This window comes from Mytilus californianus, unplaced genomic scaffold, assembly GCF_021869535.1.
Source record: "Mytilus californianus isolate M0D057914Y unplaced genomic scaffold, xbMytCali1.0.p SCAF_8, whole genome shotgun sequence".
NCBI classification, from domain to species: Eukaryota; Metazoa; Mollusca; class Bivalvia; order Mytilida; family Mytilidae; genus Mytilus; species Mytilus californianus.
In genome coordinates this window covers 78,672,855-78,680,384 of record NW_026262734.1, presented here as the reverse complement: position 1 = coordinate 78,680,384, position 7,530 = coordinate 78,672,855, and positions in this window count along the sequence as shown.

The following is a 7,530-nucleotide window of genomic DNA, read 5'->3' as shown; positions in this document are numbered from 1 at the left end:
GCATTCATACAACATTAGTTCTTATATATTAGTTTTTATATTAGCAGTCTTCATTTAACTCGACGCTGAACTATTTTTCTTCTACTATATAAATCCATAAAGATTACCACTCGGATTATGTATCCATGGTACTTCTGTAATTTAAAACGATATCAAGGATGTAGTCATTTCAGGGTTAGGAACTTTTTTTCAAATGTTCGGAGTCCTTAGGGGTTTTTCTTACGATAAAGGGTCAAATTGTTTGCCCCATATCAAACACTTTTCTTATCATAGAAGACTTTAATTTCTCATAAAAGGTCATTACCAAAATTTTAGCAGATTCTAGATTTCTTTTCTTTCTAAGGCATTTTTTTCTTGCCATTGTTTTAAAATCAAATATCACGAAAATAAGTTCCATAAACTATCAATATTTTTAGCTTATGTTGTTCCTTAAACATTAATGCTCTTCTGATTTATAGTATCAATTTTAAATTCCATATGTTTTCAAATTTCACCTGACTACATCTTAAAGCTAAAACTACGCTGATCGAAAAGATGGTCAAAGGCTACAATAAAACATTCTAAAATATAATACGTACAATTAAAGAAAATAGAACCATAACATAGATTACAAAAAATACTAATAACAAACATGACAAAATTTATGTAACTTTCTCAGTTCTAGAGACTGCTAATTATATACTAGGAGCCTAGGTTTTTCCACCAGAAACGGCCGGAAATTGTACTTGATATCAAGCATTCCAAGCTGCAAAGCAAAAGTTGTTTAGAGAAAGACATATAATCTATCTTCACTGGTTGCGTTGACTCTTTGGCTTAATCTCCTCATAAAGTATACGTAATTACATTAGATTAGTTTAAATCAAGATTCTCAACCATTTGTAACATCACATCTCTTTATTGGTTAATCAAAATGAAATGTAGGCATTTCAATTCTATATTTTAGTTTTGCTCCCCTCAGCTTTCCCAAACACCCTATTAGAAAATCAAAAATAAAATTACAACGATGTACATGTGTCTCTTTCATTCAAATATTCGTTTTTTATGACATTTCAAATTAGTAAAGAGAGGCTAAAGATACCAGAGGGACATTCAAACTCGCAAGTCAAAAATAAACTGACAACGCCATGACTAAAAGAGAAAAAAAAAAGACCAACAGACAAACAATAATACGCATAACTCAACAAAGAACAATAAAGACTGAGCAACACGAACCCCACTAAAAACTGGGGTGATCTCAGGTGCTGGAAGGGTAAGCAGATCCTGCTCCACATGTGGTACCCATCGTGTTGCTCATGTTAGTACAATACAGGTAAAAAATCTGTCATAGAACTGTTCTAAACTGTCCTAGAACAGTTCTACCTAGAACAGTTCTACCCTAGAACTGTTCTTAGTAGAACTGTCAGAATCAGTTCTAGGTAGAGCTGTCAGTATCAGTTCTAGGGTAGAACTGTATAAAACTGTTCTAGGTAGAACTGTCCAAATCAGTTCTAGTCGTAGAACTGTCAGCAGAACTGACCAGATCAGTTCTAGCCGTAGAACTGACCAAACCTGTCAGGATTGTAGAACAGTTCTAAATGACGTCACTGCAGTTAGGGCATCTCACTGGTCACCATTCAGTGTTATTATTATCGTTGATAAAGCCACACGCAAAATGCCTCCTGTCAAAGTTAACAGAATTTCAATGTATTTGAGACAGTGAATATTATATAATATATATATGGATATTGACTAAATCAATTCTAGCCGTAGAACTGACCAAATCAGTTCTAATCGTAGAACTGTTCTAGCCGTAGAACTGTTCTAGTCGTAGAACTGACCAAAGATTTGGTCAGTTCTAGGTAGAACTGTCTAAAACTGTTCTAGGGTAGAACTGTCAGGATTAGTTCTAGGTAGAACTGTCTAAATCAGTTCTAGGTAGAACTGACTAAATCAGTTCTAGGTTAGAACTGTTCTAGCTAGAACTGTCTAAAAGGTGTCAGGATGACAGTTCTACATACTGTCCTAGAACAGTTCTCCTGACAGATTCTGACAGATTTGATGAGAGGTTAGAAGTGATCTTCACTGTAGTTGTTGATGTCTGTGGAACATTACAAAATGTAATTCATATTGTGTTTTTGTTTCATTCGCGAAGGTTAACATACAACCTCTCAAAACACAAAATCTAGGTTGAATAAAATTGAGAATGGAAACGGGGAATGTGTCAAAAAGATAACAATCCGACCAAAGATCAGAAAACAGCTCACGGCTACCAATGTGTCTTCAACACAGCGAGGAAATCGTATCCGGAGGTGTGCTTTAGCTGGCCCCTAAACAAAAATGTATACTAGTTCAGAGAAAATTGACGCCATACTAAACTCCGAAAAATATAAATGAACAAAAATTTAAAAAAACAACATACAAGACTAACAAAGGCCACAGGTTCCTGACATGGGACAGGCGCAAAAATGCGACGGGGTTAAATTTGTTTTGTGAAAACAACACGATATATAAATTTCTGGGGTCTGAAGCATTTTTCTGGATTTACCTTTATTAGGAACGCTCAAAGCGAAATATTTGAAAGCGAAGGATGTAAAAGGACCGAAAACGTTGAAGAGCTATTAACCAAAAAGGACGTAAAAATAGCCAAATCCATCTAAGACCAACTTTGCCTAAGGGAGTTCTAGTTTCTGTAATAATGTCAACCCACCCCCATACCTCTCGCAAATTTAGAATAAGCAAACACACAGCTATGCGCACAGTAAAACTCAATTCAAAAGAAGTCCGAGTCCGATGTTAGAATAGGTAACAGAAGAAACTAAGCAAAATAAAAATGATGAATGTTTACATTTTGTTGTCTCTTTAGCCAAAAACAGGTCTTAATATGATCGACGCACCATCGAATCAATGATACTTAATATATTTATCAAGTATCATTGATTTGATGGTGCGACTTTTCCTTTTTTTTTTCATTGTGTATGATCGTTAAAATACTATTTGAATGTAAATATATAAGCATTATCATGTATGAACCAGCAATAGTTCGTGCAGAAAATAATGTAGTTGTATATTAATATAAATAAAATCAAGAATCCCCAGCTCTCTTTAAAAAAAAAACAACAACAAAAAAACCCATTAACTCCTATCTTACAAACCTTTTCGTGCAGTTTTTATTGTTTTTCAACGAAACATAATGTCACCTTGAACGATCCTTTTTCATAAAAGATCATTTTTGTTTACTTAGTATACCCCGAGGTTATTGGCCTGGAGTAGATTTTTAAATATATGTTCTATTTATTAGAACTTAATCGGGCATGACTACATACATATTCAAGGGACCTTTATCAGATAGAGAAGAAAAAACGGTTAGCAAAATGTCATCATAATTTAATTTTACAATTTCAAAGGTATAATCAAAATTAAATTAAAATGCATTGTGTTCATCACTTCTACCTCAAATTCGTCTGCTTCTTTTGCTCCCAAAAGATACGTTTCGTTGTCAACTTTATTCTTGTAATGCATACTTTATTCCTATTTCATACTGCAATCTTCTTCAAAATATTTCTTGTTTACCGTTTGATCCCCGTCGAACAACTTTTTAATGCTTACGTATTCGAATTATTCTGACCGTGAATTTGCATGAAATATTTGCCACTGAATATCAAGTAAGAAATTACACAACCAGTCTCATTTAAGAATCTATATAGTATTTCATCCTACATGGATGATTGCTTCATCTCAATAAAAAAAATATTTTAAATATTTGATTTTTAAGGTTCATTATAATGAAAGGATAAAATGAATAACCAATGTGCTCTTTAGACAAAAACCTGACCAACAGGTTTCCGATTTATGAAGGAAAACGACTGAAATCGACATATAAGTTTTACGATCGCCATCACGATTTGATTGACCAATACGATTTGTCATTTCATTAATTTTGACACCTTCTTCAATAACAAAAAGCGTGCCCATCAAAATCAAGGAAAGTTTGTAACCTTCTTAAACTTAAAATGCACTAATTATTCTCAAAGTTCACTCAACACAAAAGTTAAATAGAACTTTTCGTTCCATCCGGACGTGTATGTGTCTTTATACATCCCAAATAGCCAATACACGTGCATCGCTTTTCTATGAACGATCGATCTCGCTAAATAACTCGTATAAACACATTAAAAGCGAGTCACTCAACCTTATAATTACTTGATCCTTAAAAGGTTACATATAAAAAAGAAGATGTGGTATGATTGCCAATGAGACAACTCTTCACAAGAGACCAAATGACACAGAAATTATCAACTATAGGTCACCATACGGTCTTCAACAATGAGCAAAGCCCATACCGCATAGTCAGCTATAGAAGACCACGAAACGACAAATGTAAAACAATTCAAACGAGAAAAACCTCATTGTTCATGTTTCTAAATGTGCTGGGAAACCTTATACATCTAGGTTTTTTTATTGCAATTTTTCTGAGATGCTATTTAGTTCTGGAAAATATTTACTTACTGTTTTCTTGTAGTCTTACGCTTGTCTTTCGGTGCTTGCACAGATTAAAAACACAAACATACAAATGTATGGAACAGTTCTTGTGCCGAATATTCATTGGTCAGTTGTCAGCTTTAATTATTTGTACTATAAGACGCACTAAATATTTAGTTTCATATGTAGCATGATGCATTGAAATTTTATTGATACTAAACCGTGTTTATTTATGTTAATTCGCAAGGTTATGCGTTATTTTTTATGTTTTCTTCAAACATACTGCCTTGTTTTACTACTAATGTGCGCATTGTTATTGAGGAATAATAATCGTTTAGACAGACACGTTTATTATTATTTATTTGTTCCTCGTTTTGATAATGCAACAGTTTTACACAGATTTTGAAGTTGAACTGTTTCTTAGACTAATTGCATTCACCGTTCGATATTAGATCTTTCACTATCAGATCGCAATATCTGACCTCCTTAACATATTTTGTTGACGAATATTGTTCTCGATTTACTGATTGACAGTCGTGTATAGGAAGAGAGTGTACACTTCGGACAATCTGGCTTTGATTGTTGATTAACATTTCTTTCAAAAAGTCAAATTTGTTTGAATCATCTGCATGAATTGTAACACGGTGTTAACATTGATATACCAAAGCTTTTTTACTTTTTCAAAGATTTTCTTAATTTTAGATCATCAACTACAAAATGATGGACATTTTACTGTTCGTACAATGAATCAAATTTTCTATAAAAAATGTTCATGAATTTGAAAGGAGATAAATGATTGGTAAGAGGAGGTTCATCAATTTGACAATGTGTGTGAATTATTAATCCCCTTCCCGCAAAGCCGAAGGAGACTTTAGGTTTGCACTCTGTCCGTCCATCTGTCTGTCTGTCCGTCCGACGTCAGTCTAGCAAATCAGTTTTCCACACTTGTTTTTTGTGCTTGAAGATATTGATTTAAAATGTGGTATATAGGTACTGACCAAGTTTGAATTTTATTCCGGTTTGATGATTTTATGCAAATTTACGGTCTTTGGACTTGGAATTCAAGCAAGTAATCAGTTTTCAGCACTTTTTTTTCGTCATTCTTGACGACAATGATTTGATATTTGGTATATAGTAATGGTCCGTAGACTTATGACATGCACGCAAGTAATAAGTTTTCCGCTCTTTTTAGTCATTTTGTTTCAGTACAACGGATTTTTAACGGATAGGGGACTATGATCAAAGAATGCTAATTTTTTAGGGGGGGGTGCTTCTTTTAAAAGAAGGCAAACATTTTCACTCGATATACGATACATCCATATCGATTTCCTCTACGGGCATACACATTGGCAGCAATTATCTCAATAGTCTGGGATCCTAGCCAAATCTCTGTTTCGTGCAAATTGGATACTGTTGAAAAGAGAGTCATGATACCTGACTACATCTTATCCGATATTTGTTTTGGTTTGATTTCACGAAAATAAAGTGAAGGTTAAGGGTACTGGTATATATTCATAACTTTTACTTACAGATGTATGCATGTAGCTGCACGAGAATGTAAAATAAATACAGAGTCGTTCCGAACCTGATTGGCGACATTAAAATAAATACATGTACATGCATTGAAATAAGTTAGGATTCTGGACGCACTAGTTCCATTGGTTATTTGCCTTACTGATGGGTGTTCCTTGGCTGTACATCAGTATTTTAAAATAAAAATAAGGAGATGTGGTATGATTGCCAATGAGACAACTATCCAATAAAGTTCAAATGAAGTGGATATAAGCAATTATAGGCAACCGTACGGCTTTCAACAATGAGAAAACCCCATACCGTATAGTTGGCTATAAAAGTAACCGACATGAAAAATATGAGACAATTCAATTGAGAAAACTTACGCCCTTACTGATATCAATACAAATTACGATAAATAAATATGGCAGACATGAACCAGCGACATCAAATGAACTACAAGCTGCTGACTTGAGAAGGCACATACAGAATATGGCGGGTTAAACATGTTTGAAAGCGCCTACTCTTCCCTAACCTGAGACAGTGGCGTAACAACACAACATAAGAATAAACTATAAAAATCAGTTGAAAAGGGCTTAACTAATCAGATCGATAAAAAATGTAATGTATATTGTGCAGCCATATTTGTGCTAGAACCTTATAAAATTGTCATTTGTATACTAGTATACGAGATATTTTCAACACACCTGTCAAATATACAAGGGTCTGTATTGAATACTAAGTAGTGGGTATTCTTTGTTTTTGTATTCTTTATTCATATGTTTGGCTACATTCATTTGTGTAATTATGTTTAGCCATTTTTCTCTATTCTTAATTTTGTTTGGCCAATCATCCTCTATTTTATTTATGTTCAAACACCTTATGGTTTTTTTTTTCGCCCTTCATATTATAGTCTATACAAATGTATATTATAGCACCCACTAATTCTGTCTTCTTAAAAGATAGAAATGTGTTCTCTATCTTGATTTGGTCCATTATTTTCTCTATTTTATAGCCAAATCCTGACCTTTATATATATATATATACTTAATACCAAATAGAAAACAATAAACTTGCAGCAAAAATGGTAAACCACAACATGAGGTGCTAAATTTTTTACACCATATCCGGATTTCGACAATTAATGTCTCTTCGGTGATGTTAGGGATCGAAAAGTATTTGGAAGGCCATTTAATTTACCCCAATTTAGGATAGACTCTTGAATTTTAAAGAGTCAAAATAGGATGAACGGATTATATAAACCGGAGGGATTATATAATACAAGCCCAAACGAAATAAATATGAAAAAGTCTAAATTGAAAACAACGTTCAAACCTATGATTGCGTTGGATAAAAACCGCAATTTTTATACGTGTGCATGTAACAAATTTCGTTGTAGAAGGGTCTAAATACAGCACAAACAACATTTTCCAAAAGACCAAAAGAGTGCAAAAATATATTTTAACAAAACACATTTGACTAGCAGGTCGAACAACTGATGTTCTTATACCCTCCTGACTGCCATTGGCGATTGCCAAATAAATTGATCACAAGGCGTAA